The 16,297-nt window shown below is 32.8% G+C and overlaps 1 pseudogene; it reads left to right on the top strand.

Annotated features, from left to right (window-relative positions):
* Positions 1–6,538: 6,538 nt before the first annotated feature.
* LOC105884113 (olfactory receptor 5D13-like) lies at positions 6,539–15,456 on the top strand (annotated as a pseudogene).
* Positions 15,457–16,297: the final 841 nt, after the last annotated feature.

The raw sequence follows: 16,297 nt of genomic DNA, 5'->3' as shown, positions 1-16,297 counted from the left end.
GGAACTTTGGTTGGCAAGTAACTGTCATGTGTTTTATGTAAGCAGAAGTCATTCTTTCAGAAATGAGTGAGAACTAAACCTGTGCATTCTCCCTGGCAGCCAGGGGCTCCTTTTAAAACTATAGACTCTGATTTGTGATTCAGATCATTTACAGTTTAGAGATTATGATACAGTCCTGCTTCATACTTGTCCTTAGTTCCCATTGCCTCAGAATCGCCTCGTCTTGTCCTGGGATTCCCTGATCCTCTTGCAGCTGCTCCACCTCTGCAAACACAGCTGGAGCCCTCGCCCCTCCCTCACTGAGCATCAGCCTTAGAAGTACACAAGCCTTTCCTCATCTCAGTGCTTTTGCTTTTTCCACCTCAAAATGAGCCCCTGCCCTCTTCAGGTGGTTGTTTCTCTCAAATTTCCTGTAGTAGTTAAGAGATTAAGTGGCATTTTCTCAGAGTAACCTTCCCCCATGACTCTATTCAAAGTTTCTTCCATTCCTACCATTATTCTCTATCTTAACATCTTCATTTTCCTAGTAACAATGACCAAAATTATAATTATTTTTGTGTAATTACCATTTGACTTTTCTTCCTTTTCATCTCCTTCTCTAGACTGGGGGGTCAGTGAGGGACAGACTTTTGTTTTATTTATGCTTGCCACCTATTAGGTTTTCAATAAGTATTTGTTGAATAATTATAGCACACAAGAGCTTTTTCCCCTGAATAGCCAAATGGCTAGGGATGAAAATGAAACAGTCAATAATTAATTTAAAATAAACAACAAAAAAGTTAAAGAGTGACTATTCAAACAAGTTAATGGAAGTAGAGGGCTATCATTATTTTTGGAAGGTATTTCATCGTGGATAACCACAGAAGTATTCTCTAAGCAGGTGACATTTCAGCTGATCTGAATTCTTTTGATATTTACTTAGGAAAAGTAATTAAATGTATTATTTAATATGTTTAATAATAATGAAGAGCACCAATAATTGAAAAAATTGATCAGAAGGAAATAGACACATACAGATTAGTGGAATGAAGAATCTAGAGAAAGAAAACTCTGGTATAGAAACTACCATGGAATTTTCAAGGAACTTAAAAGACCAGTGTGGGTGGAACATGATGATTCAAGTAAAAAGTGGAAGGAAGAGGGAACAGAAATGTAGCAATTGTCAGATTACATAGTGACAGTACATCTAAGGTTCTAGTCCTCTCTAAGGCCCCAAAGAGAATGAATGTTTTTGCCTCTTTGAAATGACCTGAAGTCAAAAATTCTTTCAGAACACAGATACAATTTACCTTTTGTGCTGCAGATGAGTTGAGCAACATGGCATGAAAATATTTCACAGCTATAGAGAAGCAAACAAATAAATAAAATCTAATAAATAAAAATAGAATAGATTTTGTAGCTAGCTTCTATTTGTCTTTCAATTTTCAATTCTAAAGCAAACGTCACAATATCTTCTTAAAAACTATTTCAGAAAATAGTACTCATTTTAACTTTACATATCTTTATTTCTTCTCCTTATCAACACAAAAGGAAATTCCATGAAAGTGTGATTACTTTGATCTTTTTAAAAACCTTATGATGATCTTAATTTTATTGTAATCATATAATATAAATATTGGAATGGACTATAGAGTGAAGTCCTTTATTTTATATGTGTGTAGTATATGACTATTAATAACTTGACAAAAGTCAAATAAACAGCTTAACATTAGCTTTAGGCTTATGTTTCTTATTATAGAGTTGAGACTTTTTCTGTCTATGTGATCCTATAATTTAGGATATCACCTGCGAGGTTGTTCATTTCTTTTCTAGGGATGATTAAATTTAGTTCTCCTTAAATGGGGAGCCTCTATTTTTTATTAAATACATTACCACAGATGATCATTAAAGCAGAACATGTGTGGTGAGTTGTTATTCCGTTCTCATTATCCTGCCTAAATGTGTGATATCTGTTGAATATATTTTTGCCTCCTTTGCTAGAAAACAGTGACTGTCAGTTAAAGTTAAATACAGACATTCTCTCTGAGTTTGATGGACTAATTTATTTTGAGCTTAGGGCAGCAATAAATTCAAGGAGTTGCCAGAATGAGGGTGTAATGTGATGTTCTAAAGGGATAGGTAGACAGTAACAAGGCATGATGCTTAGCTGAGTAGCAGATTTCAAATTAGAAAGAAACAGTATCACAACTTTAGGCAAAATGTCAACAAAGTATCAATGAAGAAAAAAGAGCAATTAAGAGCTTACCAAGAAAATGAGAAAACTCAAATCAAAAGGACAAATAAGATCCCTGCAATAACCTCTACTATGATTGTTTTTTCCCACACCTCCAAAGGGGGGAAAAAAAGTTAGACCAAGAATTAACTTAACCAGAGATCCTAGGCAGGTCACTAAAAATCAAATGGAAATTTCTCAAAATTGGGGCTGTGTTTACTTTATCTCTATTTACATTGTTGCCTGCCCTTGCTGCCTGTGATGATTATACGATAATGATTTTAATTGTTGAATAATTTATGTATAGACTGTTTTAAATGATTTCAGTTATTTCTTTTGATAGTTCAACAAACATTTACTGGTTGTTTCAATGAATGATAATGATCTTGTATTTGACAAGAGATAAACAAAAATGAAAAGATTGGGGATCATTATTTTTTGAGCCCCTAAAATGGACTGGGTGCACTTTTGCATGCACTTTATCAAGTTAATTCTCTCAAAGTAGCTGGAAATAAATGTACTCATCAACAACATACTCATCAGCAATACAATGATTTGAGAAATAAGAATTACATGCTAAAAACTGCACAGGACAGGGAAGGGTGGCTAGAATTCAAAATTAAATTTGTGCAAGGACTTCTCAATGTTTTAAGGCAGAGTGTGAGCCAGTCTCTCTGTCCTTAAGGTATCTAGGGTCATGCAAATTAAGCATGTATAGAGTTTGTTTTAACATAGATTAAAAATTGAAATGTTTAAGTCATTAAGTAATAATAATATTAAATATTTATTGAATATACATTATATAACAAGAACTCTGCTGAGTGGATGAAATTTTTTTCAAAGTATATTGCCAGGTGAAGTATGTATGTGATTTTAGATCTTGACTTTACTACTTATTAGGTCTGTGGTTTTGGGCTAATTATTTAATTTCTCCATAAGTTTTCCACTTTGTAAAATAGGTTTATTTACAATTACTTCTTGGAGTTAGTATGAGAATTTAAAAAGTTAATGCCTATAAAGTATTTGGAAGAATGGTAGGCACATTTTAATGCTCAGTTTGTAAGGTAATATAAGAATCATTAGATCTAATGATGGTTAGTGTAGTTAAATAGCTTACTGATGCCATATAGTTACTCATAGCAAGGCCAGAATATAAACCCAAGCAGTGTTACTTGACTATGTTTGTAGGTTGTACAAAAATTTGCTTTTGGTAGTGGTAGAGTAACCAAGGGTTATGTAAAATCTTAACTGAGAAGTATCATAAATCATCGAGACTAGATTATTTCATAGACCTGTAACCTAGAACAAGTGAGCATAAGTTTCTAAAGAAAGTGAACACCTGTACTAAAAAATGAACCATGATCTCTTCATTCCTAGCCTTTTGTTTTTGCAGAGGGGATGGTGTGGCTGTAATAGCATTACTCTGTTTTAAAGCAAGAGGAGAATCAGTGCTTTTTATTCAGGTACATGAGCTGTAAGTTTCTTGCTCTTTAGAGATGAGACACATTTATGGGAGAGAGAAATAGGTTGAGTATGCTGGGTATTTTATTACCTATATTTTATAGACTTAGAGAGTTATGCTTAATTTATTATCCCATTTTGTCATCTACATATCAAAATTGGAAGGGATTATGTAGTTCAAAGCCAATAACTTTGGAGTTTATCTGATTTTCACAGAAGAAAAAAATAATTATGAAAATAGTGAAGATTTATGCATTAAATTTAATCTGCTACTTTGGTTTTACATCTTTTATATTTGGTTTTACATATTTTCTGAGGCTCTAGACTCAGATAATTCTGAATTGAAGTTCTGATTTGCTAAATACTAGTTTGATGGTCTGCTTATACTCTATCAGAAAAGCCTTAATTCATTTTTGTATTTCTAAAATACTACTCTTGCATGAACTTTGAACTAAACAAAATACCATATGTGTTTGCACAATGTTTTGTTCTTTTCAAAGTTGTCCATCATCTATCTTTAAATTTGAAACTTAGAACTCTCTGATTTATATAGGGAAAATTATTTCTCAGACTTCACAGCATGGAATGAAATGAAATGAAAAGTTCACACTTAAAATTGATGGCTGAGCCAAGAATAGACCAGATTTCTTCTCAAATGCTAAAATTAAGAAGCTAGAAATATAGGTGGCAGTTTATACATGGTGAACCATAAGTGTACAAGAAAGTTGGAAAGAAGAGGGAGATATGCCAAGATGAGAAATAAAGTCTTATCTTCAGTCTTGAGAATGGAGCAACTGGAGATTCAAGCATATACTTAGAAATATTGCTCAGTTAGAAGGTCAGGCAACATTTAGCTAGTAGAACAATTAATTTTGTATCAATAAATGAAGAAAGAATGATTATTTGTCTTTGCATGGATGTTTTAACAACAATAGTTTCTTGAGAGCCTTCATTTCATGTATGAACCATATTTTTTTGTTTAGTTTTTGGGGAAAAACAATTCAGAGGTTTCTTTTTTTATCTCCATGTATGTAATTAAAATGATGGTTTTGCTTACTTCTATGTATATGAATAAGCAATTAATTTGGGAATTGTCCAAACCAGTACTTTATTATTTTAAAACAAAATAGGCTTTTTATTTATGGGTGAAGATGTTTCTTCACCTACAAATATACTATATGCCTCTACTATAATTGGACGCATGCTAAGAACAATTACTTTTCAATGGCTTGTCTCTAAACTAATTCTAAATTTTGAAATTGTGTCTTGAAAAAAACAAATAAATTAATTTCTTCTAAGGCTCCATTTTCATCTAATATATACATATATACTTTTTTCATTTAGAAAATGACAAAATTAACTTAATTTGTAAAAGAGAGAGGTGAGCAGGAAATTCTCCTGTGAGAATCTAATGCCTCAGCTGATCTGACAGGAGGCGGAGCTCCCATGGTGATGCCAGCGATGGGGAGCAGCTGTAAATATAGATGAAGCTTCCCTGGCTTGACTACTATTCACCTGCTGTGGCTGTGGGCCCACTTCAGGTCGCTAACAGGTCACTGATCGGTGCTGGTCTGCAGCCTCGGGCTTGGGGACCGCCATGTTAGAGTACTGACCTGGTAACACTAGCATTTAAATAACAAATTCAGATGTTAATAATCTCTGCTTAATAAAATGTTGGCCATTATTAATTTGAGTTTCACAACCATTTTGTGACAATGTCCAGGCAGATTTCTTCATTTTATAAATAAGGTAACTTTAATTCAGAGAAATAAAGTGACTGTTACCCAAATCCACACACTATAATTAGATAGTAGAATCCAGATGCCTATTATTTCTCTTCACTTCTTTCCTGTGAACTTTCAAATTTTTTTTCTTTGAATTATTCAGTGTCAAAATTCTTCTGGAATTTTGGCAAGAGCAATAAGTTGGACAGAATAGGAAAGAGAAATGTAGACTCTAATGTAAAAGACTGAGAAAAAATGGACTTGTAAAATATGATAGAGTCAAGAGCAAAACTATCCAGGTAAAACTGCCTTCTGCTCCTCTTTTTAGTTTTAATTACTGTTTTATTCTGTGGCTTATTTAAGTAAATAATTGTAATTTAAATGCCTGCAGAAATAAATATACCTCTGTTATAAAATACAGTATCTTACTGTCTACATTATAAATAATACAAAGGCAAACTAGAAATCCAAAATTTATTCTACCCAACTTGATGGGCTTCTTGTTGAGAGTTTTTATCTTCCACTTTTTAATATATGTGTATATGTGTGTATAAGTATGTAAACACACACATATTAATCTTCAATTTTGTCTTCTACTTCACTCTAAAATTATTTTGAGATAGTACATATTCCCCCAGTGCTCACTGTTAAACGTTATATTTGTAAACATTGTATGTGATTTAAATTTTCACCTTTAAAACTTTTGAATTTTTAAGGATTCTGAGCTATGTCCTTTATAAGGATTTAATTATATATTGGGTAATGTTTGGCACATAATAGTAATTTTTAAAACATCTTAAAAATTGATTGAATGTGTTTATATTTACTAATGTCATAATGTCCTGAAAGAATGGCATAGAGAAATCACAGTGAGACTAATCAGGGAAAAATATTTTTATTTTGCTACATTTTTATTTGGATGGGAAACTTGCTCCTAATGATTTCTATCACATGGATGTGGCTAATTGACCAGCCTATGTATTTCTTCCTCAACTACTTCTCATTCTCAGATCTTTGCTGTACACCCACAGTGATGCCCAAACTAATGGCTGATTTACTGGCAAAAAGGAAGGTAATTTCCTATAACAACTGCAGGATACAGTTATTTATCATTCACCTTCTTGTAAGCATTCTCACAGGAATGGCCTATGACATATACTACATGGCCATCTGCAATCCTCTGCACTGTGCTGTCATCATGAACAGGCAAAGGTGTGACACAATCATCATAGTTGTTGTACTGGGAGATTTATTCACTCTGCCAGTTTCTTCTCACTTTCTTCTCACTGTTCTGTGGTCCTAATGAGATAGACCACTATTTCTGTGACATGTATCCTCCTCAGTTGATCCTACTTAATTCTTACATACCGCTATCATTGAATATATTACACATATTGAAATTGCTCATGTGTCACTGTTTTCCTACCATTAATTGACAAGATTTGTAATGGAATGTGTTAGGTTTAATTCACTATCTTCCACAACTACTGCAATGCTAAGAACATAGGGATAATTCAAAATGCATTTGGTGAAAGAATGCAGTGATCCTATCAGCCAGCTTTGGAGACATCTAAATATATTAAATGGAAATTTATGTATTCAAATTATTAATAGGTATTCAGGCTATACTTTTAGTTGTTATTCAATATGTTACTCTGCATTTCCCTTTTAAAATTGATGACAGTGTAAGTGACCAGAGACAGTGCATTACTTCTAGTCAAAAATGATAAATGGAGAAAATAAAAATAAATATCAATAAATGTGTATATTTGAATGTAGTCACGTAATTCACCATCTTTGAAAAATTCATCCCTTACATATGAAAGAAAATGAGATGGAATGAATAGTCTTCAAAGTACATTCAAACTATAAACATCTTGTTTCTATGTTATTCTCTTTAAAACAATACAAGATTTTTAGTTTTTGATTTAAATTATAGTATTCTTCTGCCATCTGGTGGACATTATATTTTTACCACTTGCAGGAGAAAAATTTGTTCTCTCAGTTACTATTTTGGAGATGGATTTTGTTCTCCTGGACCACATGCCAACAAATTATATCAATTATCATGTAATTAGCTGAGAATGAGACAACAAATAGATGAGAATCAATTTGATAATATCGGTGGAAAGTAAAATATGTTGTTCTCATTATGTCAAATAAGGATAATCTTTAAAAAACAAAACATTGCCTCATATAAAAGAAAAGAGAATACTGTACTGGGATTTAAGAGATCTAGGCTTTATTTGTCAACTTCTGATATAATTAGGTATGTTTCCCTAGAAAAATAATTAAAATATTCAAATTTTGGTTTATCATACAATATTTTTGCAAACCTTATTAAATACATTTAGACATTCTTTGAAAATTAAATGCTATATAAGTTTGTAACTGATTTGTAAATATACAATTCTGTAAAACATAAAGGAAAATGCAAATGACCTGTGATTTTTACATCTATGTAATACATATATGTAGTTTTTGCATAAAGGCTTATGTTTCTGTATTTATCAATCTTTCACTATATGTCTCTGTATCTAATCCATATATCTATTTATCTATTCATCTATCATCTATCCATATCTAAATTCATGTTTCCCTTTAGCCTACTATTTCAAACATCAGGCATAAAGAGGATTTTTTTCCACTGAGATTTAGGTAATACTATTCCAGATATCATTTCTCTTTTGACAATGAATAAGAGGAAGTCTCTCATAACCATTCTACTTTCAAATTAATACTATAAATGTTCCAATTAAATCCAGGAAGACTAAACTCATTTTGTATTTTAAAAATTAAAAAAAAATGCATAGATCTTAGGAGTTGACTTCAATGAGATGTGACAGTTATATAAGCCTGGGTAACTCACTTACCCTCTTATGAGCTATGCATGAGTAGAAGTTGCTTCACATTCTTGTTAGAAATTGGTATTGTGTCTGCACCCTTTTAATATTATCAAAAGAAATTTATTTTGTTTTATTTTTGTCTTAAGAACAGATACATGAGATCTACTTTCTTAGAATTTTAAGTGTCTAATACCGTGAAGTTAACTATAACCACAATATCGTACAGTGGGACTCTAGAATTTATTTTTCTTGAAAAATGAGTTGCTGTTCCTTGTGTTTTTTATTTGTGTTTCCCTAATGATTAGTGATATTATGAATCTCTTCACTTGCCTATTAGCCATGTATCTATCTTCTTTGAAGGTAAGTCTATTCAGGTTTTTTCTCATATTTGAATTGGGTTGTTTTTTTTTATTGTTTTGCTGTTGATTTGTAGGAGGCTTTTAAATTTAAATGGAAACTTCAAATAATCCATAAAAAGCGGGATTAAAAAATATAGATTTTGTTTCTCAACATAATCTCCATCAAGTTTAAGACACTTCTGTAAGTAATAATACCAGCCATGTAGTCCGTCTCTAAAGAACTGAGGGTCTTTGGAATTTAACCATGTCAATGAAGTAATTTTTTATATTATTAAGGGATGAAAAAAAATATTTTTCTTAGACTAAGAAACAAAAATAAGTTAGAAGGAGCCAAATCAGGACTGTAAAGTGGATGCCTAAGCATTTCCTATCAAATTCTTACAAAATGGCCCTTGTTTATTGAGAGGAATGAGCAGGAGCACTGTGTTTATGGAGAAGGACTCCTCAATGATGCTGTCTTGGGCATTTTTCTGCTAAAGCTTCTGCTGTCTCAAAACCTTCTTGTAATAAGCATATGATATCATTCTTTGGCCATGCAAAGTTTCAGCTATTACCTTTAGGTCGTTGATCCATTTAAAGCTAATTTTTTCATGGTATAATATAAGCTTTCAAATTAATTTTTTTGCGTGAAGCTATCCAGTTTTCTCAACATCATCTGTTAAAAAGATTGCCCTGTTCCTATTGAATAATCTTTGTACTCTTGTATAATTTATTTGACCGTGTATGTATGTTTATTTCAGGTTTGTCTTCCATTGATATGTATGTCCACATACCTCACTGTTTTTATTATGATAGCTTTGTGCTAACTTTGAAGTTGGAAAGTGTAAAACCTAAAATGTTATACTTTTTTAAAGATTGTTTTGGTTATTTGGTGTCTCATGTAATTCTATATGAATTTTAGAATGGATATTTGTTACATCTACAAAAAATGTCATTGGGATTTTAAGAGAGATTTCATTGTATTTGTAATTGTTTTGGATCGTATTAGCACCTTAAAATAGACAGGCCTCCAATCTATGGACATGAGATGTCTTTCCATTTATTTATGTCCTTTTTAATTTCTTTAAGTTATAGTTCATAGCTTTTGGTGTAGCATTTTTTTTCTGTTTGGTTAAATTTATTCCTAAGTATTTTATTATTTTTGATACTGTGGTAAGTTAATTCCTTTTTAAATGTCCTTTTCAAACTGTTCATTGAAAGAATAGAAATGAAACTGATTTTTTAATGTTGAATTTGTGTCCTGCCACTTTGCTGAAGAGAGTTAATTTTACTTCTTCCTTTCAAACTCAGATTCCTTTAAATATTTTTTCTTGCCCAGTTACTCTGGCTAGAACTTTTAATTCTATCTTCAATGAAAATGGTGACTGCGAACAGTCTTGACTCATTCTTGATCAGTTTTTCATCACTATTATTATAATAGATGTGGGTTTTCTCATATACATCCTTTATTAGGTTGAGGACATTTTCTTCCAGAAGTTTTTGGGATTTTTTGTGTTGTTATTATGACAGGATGTGAACTTTCGTCAAATTATTTTTCTGCATCAATTGAGAGAATCATATATTTTCCCTTTATATCATTAATGTGATATATTGCATTGATTGATTTTTGTATGGTATTAATATTATATTGACTGATTTTTTTGTAAGTTTACTCCTGAAAAGCAATTCCACTTGGCATAGTATTTAATTTAATGCCATTTATTTATTTATTTTAGAGACAGGGTCTCTCTCTGTTGCCCAGCCTGAGGAGCAGTGGTGCAATCACAACTAACTGCAGCCTTGAATTCTTTGGCTCAAGCCATCCCCCCACCTCAGCCTCTCAGGAAGCTAGGACTACAGGTGTTTACCACTATGCCCGGCTAATATTTCATGTTTTGTAGAGACAAGATCTCACTATATTGACCAGGCTGGTCTTGAACTCTCAGCTTCAAGTGAGCCTCCTCCCTTGGCCTCCCAAAGTGCTTAGATTACAGGCATAAGAGACTTCATTTGGCCTTTAATTTCCTTTAACATGTTGTTGAATTCAGTTTCTAGTACTCTGTTGAGGATTTTTTGCATCTTTGTTTGTAGTAAAATTCACAATAAATTTTGAAAACCATTGATATACATGCCTAATGAATTAAAGAATAAAGTACATCACATTTATTTGATGAAAAGTTGAACAGCTCTTTATAGAAGTTGAATAGCTATTTATTGCATAAAAATGAAGCTTACAATATTATATTAAAAAGATGAATAATATAACTATGATACTTATTGTATAAGCTTTGTATACAGATACGCACTGATATATATAGGTTTAGGGCTAGGGTTATACACACACACACACACACACACACACACACACACATACCCACATAGGAGTGAGAAAACTGGAAATACAACAAAAGTTAAGTGTAGTTATCTGTAGATTGTTCCCCATAGCTGACTTTTTTCCTTTTGTACATATTAGTATTTTACAGGTATTTAAAGTAAAAATGTTTTCAGTCTGGTTGAATATATTTACAAGAAGATCATGGAATTAAAGTTGATAATGAAATTATTCCTCAATCCTTAGAAGAATTTACATGCAATTAATATATCATCTGGGACATTGTTTCATCTAATTATTTTGTTTGTGGCATTCTAGGCAATACTTCAACTGTAGGGCTAACATTTCTAAGGCTTTGGTGGCATGTATGTGTGACACAGTTTAGCACCAGAATTCAGTTTTTTGTTCTCTTTTTTCTCTCTGTTATCACTGAGTTTATTTTCAAAATATTAGGAAGAGAAAGTCATTTGCTGGAAACATTCACTGAAATATATCTTGCTACTTTTTTCAGGTTTGCTATAATGTTTAAAATTTGAATTCTCAGCAGGAACTTTTCTGGAGTCTATTAATCTTTTCGAAGAAGCTTTATAGTAAATGAATAAATCTAATTCTTCTGCACTTAGGTGAGTTGATTCAATTCTTTATTTCACTTTAGAAGGAAAATAATGTGTTTCAGTAATCTTTGCAGGAGGCAAACTCGTGTGTAAATCTAACTGCTATGACTACTACCTAGATCCTCTAATTAGACATATTTGATGCATTATCTCTCACCATATTGATTATTATTAATTGGTCTGCACTACCAGGAAAATTTTCATTTTTCTTGATAACAATTTTCTCTTTCTTTTTAGACACACAAACTTTAGGCTTAATAAGTTACGAGAATTATATGCTGTGTTGTATCATTGCAATTATACACATTATTTCTCAGAATTAATTCTTAGAGGCAAATAAATTTGGGGAACAGGACTGATATTTTATAACTTTATAGTTTCTAAAATGCCTATTACTGTGCTGGATACACAGTAAATATGCAATTAGAAAACCAAGGTGGCTGTCACTAGATAGGAGGGAAAAAGTGTGCACAGCACCTTGAGCCCTCAGTCAGCTGAACGTGGATGACAGCTCCTGCGACTAATTGGGAGATTGTGAATTCTGGCCCAAGTCTGCTTATATAAATACAGAGTGTAGGAGGTGGATTAAAAAGCTAAACATGTGGAAAAGATGTGTGGGTAAGAATGAGATGACTATATATAAGAAAATATATTTTTGTCTTTGACAGTGGTAATTTTCCTTTCGACCCTGGGCTGCTCAGATTTCCGTTACAGCAACTCCAGGAAGAGAATACAGACTTTGGAAAAAGTTTGAAAAAGTGAATAAAAGTGTACTCAGATATAAAATTTGCACTCAAAGTATTTTGTGTTAAACTGAGAAATACATTTAGGAAGTAGTAATAAATGTAGTAGAAGATCAAATCACAAACATCAAATCAAATGAATCTAAAGAAGCAAATAAAGAAGAAAAACTTAAGGTATATATGAGTTATATCTTCATATATAGACGCAGGAAACATAATTGCTATATATATCATCTTGGAGGATAAAATCATAATGACTCAGTGAAAACTTTAGAGCATTTAATTTCGGTTTGTGATGAAGCATGCAGTTTTTAGAGAATTCTATGTCAAATTGTATTTCCTTAATGCTTAGTCTTATTTTAGCTTTCAGTAAGCAGTGATGAAGTATTTTCTGGAATACGATGGCAGAAAAGGGCAGTTGAGTTATTTTGAAGGCACTAAGAACATTTTAAAAAATAATCCAGCGTATCATTTCCCCAGCCCCACCAATGTCCTCATTCTATGCTAATTTAGGATGCTTAGGTCCCATGGGGTTTCATTACAGTTACTTGCTGTGTAGGACTCAATATGTGTCCCATTGTATTGTAAGTTTACTGTGTGGTCTTGATGTAATAGGAAAGTCTAACTTCTTTAGTATTATTATAAATTTTTACCCCAATATATGTATATTATATACCAACAGCTTATTTTTCATTTATTTTTATTTTTTTTTATTTCCACATATTATGGGGGTACAAATGTTTAGGTTATGTATATTGCCTTTGCCCCACCTGAGTCAGAGCTTCAAGTGTGTCTGTCCCTCAGACGGTGTGCACCACACCCATTGGGTGTGTCTATACCCATCCCCTCCTCCCCTTCCCACCTGCCCGGCAGCTTATTCCCTCACATATACCTTCATTTAGTCAATGAGTATTATTGAGCACCTATTATATCCTAGTGTTTCATATTTGCCCTTGTGCATTATATTTTATTGTGGAATAACACTGATAAAATGGTAAATGATAAAAAAGTTAAATATATATTGTTATAGGTGTTGCTTGACATTGATATTTTTCAGGGTTTTTAGTTACTGATAATGACATAGTTAATAGTATAACCATGGCTATGAGGAATAAGTTAAGTAGAAATACAATTGTTGGAAGAGATAAAGAAACTAAGAGAATAGAGTATTGGAAGTACTCTCTGTGTGTCTACTGAAACTAATTTAATACAAAAAAAATCCAACTAAATAAAAACCATAGTAATTTATCAGTAAGCAATGTCTAATCCAGGATTCATCTAACTTTTTAAACAGGGGGCCAGTTCATTGTCCCTCAGGCCATTGGAGGGCCAGACTATAGTTTAAAGAAACTATGAACAAATTCCTATGCACACTACACATATCTTATTTTTAAGTAAAAGAACAAATGGGCAAAAACACCCACATGTGGCCTTCGGGCCATAGTTTGAGGATGCCTGGTCTAATCTTTGCAGAATTTGAGGTAGACTGCATTCACCAACTGAGCACAATGTTATAGAAAACTCTCCAGCATAATTAAAATGATCTGGACATATTAATATTAAGTTTGTTTCACCCAAAATCATTCTGAATACCTGCCATTATAATACATCAAAAAGAGGTAACAGATATTTATAATTGTCAAAAATTAGGTAACTGTGGATGATTAAGTGCACTATTCTTTTACAGGAAAGATCTAAAATATATGGAGAGAAATATGTGAAAGTGTAAGATAACTGGAAACAGAACTTTAGAAATAGCTATAGTAAAAATAGTAAAAAAAATGGAATGACCATTATAGTGAGTCATCAATTCTTTTAATTTTCTTTTTTGAGCTCTAACTTTCCATTGTTTAAAAGGGAAGGAAGGAAATAAATTGTTGAAACTTATGTTAACTTTTACTTTGAAACTCTGATTCTTACAAAAAGTTAGACTGGCCCTTCTCATGAACCCAGTTGCCTCTGATAATATTGAGTTTGATTGTTTAAAATACACCAGGGCCAACTGCACTTATTTTCTTCCCCTCAATAATCCCATCTTTTATTATTCCACTTACACCAATTTAATATTTCTTTTATAACTGTGATATTAATAAATCTAGCTTTTGAAATAACATAATGGCTGAAACTGTTTTCCATAGCACTCTTCACGAATAATCATTAAGCCTCTCAACATTTCCTCATTTTAATCTGCCTTGTCCAAACTTTTCTTCACATTTCTCTGAATCAATTTTCCTATTTTGTCCCAGGAACCAAGAAAACCAGACTGCTGGAGTCATCTTTATCTTCTTGAGCTTCTCAGAATATGAGGACCTCCAGGTGCCCCTGTTCCTGGTGTTCCTGACCGTCTACACAATCACGGTGCTGGGGAACCTGGGCATGATCCTGATCATCAGGATCAACCCCAAACTCCACACCCCCATGTACTTTTTCCTCAGCCACTTGTCCTTTGTGGATTTCTGCTATTCCACCATGGTGACACCCAAACTTCTGGAGAACTTGGTTGTGGAGGACAGGACCATCTCCTTCACAGGATGCATCATGCAGTTCTCCTTTGCTTGCATCTTCATGGTGACAGAAACGTTCATGTTGGCAGTGATGGCCTATGATTGATTTGTGGCAGTTTGTAACCCTCTGCTCTACACAGTTGCAATGTCCCAGAAGCTTTGCTACTTTTTGGTGACTGTGTCATACTCTTAGAGTACAATGTGTTCCTTAACATACATATACTTTTTGTTGATCTAACCTTTTTGTAGAATTAAGTTCATGAATAACTTTGTGAACATGCTCCCATTGTTGTTGTGTTTTATTCTGACCCCTACATTAGCTAGAAGATCATTTTAGTCTCCGCCACATTCAATGAAATAAGCAGCCTGATTATTGTTCTAACATCTTATGTTTTTATTTTTATCACTGTCATGAAGATGCCTCCACCTGGGGGGGCGCCATAAAGCCTTCTCCACCTGTGCCTCCCATATGACCGCCATTACCATTTTCCGTGGAACCATCCTGTTTCTCTACTGCATTCCTACCTCCAAAACCTCATGGCTCACGGTCAAGGTGGGCTCTGTCTTTTACACTGTGGTCATTCCCATGCTTAACCCCCTGATCTATAGCCTCAGGAACAAGGATGTAAAAGACATGGTCAGGAAGTTAATCAATGATAAGTTATTATATCATAAAATATAATGTTAGAAATATTACTTATTTATCTTGAGATTAGTGGTATAATAGTTCACTATCAAATCAGTACATGAATGTTTGGTAACCCTTAATTGTCTGTTTACTCTGATATTTAGTAAAATAACTTTAACATTATAAATATCATTGAGGATGAATCTCAGACTACTTAAGCCAAGTATTTGATTCACATGTTGTAATACAAAGGTTTCTGTGTTAGTAGACTTTACCTTATGTTTTCCCAGGTCAAGGTCCAGTCCAATGTAAGTCTTTTGAAGTGTGAAATTCAAGGTCCATCCATTTGGTAGTGTGTCTCAGTACTTCGTTAGATTAGAGATGTATAATACCTCATTGCAGGGATATGCCACCAATTTTTTGCCTTTTTGCTATTTTATGGACATTGAGTTGTTTCTGGTTTTGGCTGCTATGAATAATCCTGGTATAAACATTCACTTATAAGTTTTTTTTAATGGATATTTGTTTTGATTTTCCTTCATTGTATATTAATATCTAGGAGTAGAAATGATGTCATATGGCAACTCTATGTTCAACTTTTTGAGGAATTGCCAAATCATTGTCCAGAGCAGTCACACCATTTTATAGTCTCATCATCGGCAATGAATGAGGGTCCAATTTTTCCACATTCTCAGCAACCCTGATTATTTTCCCTTTTTAAAAATGTTATAGGCATGTACATATCTTTTGACCAAGCAGATCCATTTCTAGAAATGTGTACTATGACACTATCTTGCAAAATGATATATTTATAAGGTTATATATGCCAGCACTGTTTTAATAACAAAATATTGGAAATACCTTATAATTTCACTGGTAAACCTAGAGAAATACA

The sequence above is a fragment of the Microcebus murinus genome, chromosome 4, assembly GCF_040939455.1.
Source record: "Microcebus murinus isolate Inina chromosome 4, M.murinus_Inina_mat1.0, whole genome shotgun sequence".
Taxonomy (NCBI): domain Eukaryota; kingdom Metazoa; phylum Chordata; class Mammalia; order Primates; family Cheirogaleidae; genus Microcebus; species Microcebus murinus.
The sequence above is the reverse complement of the archived record's forward strand: the minus strand, read 5'-3'. Positions and strand labels throughout refer to the sequence as shown.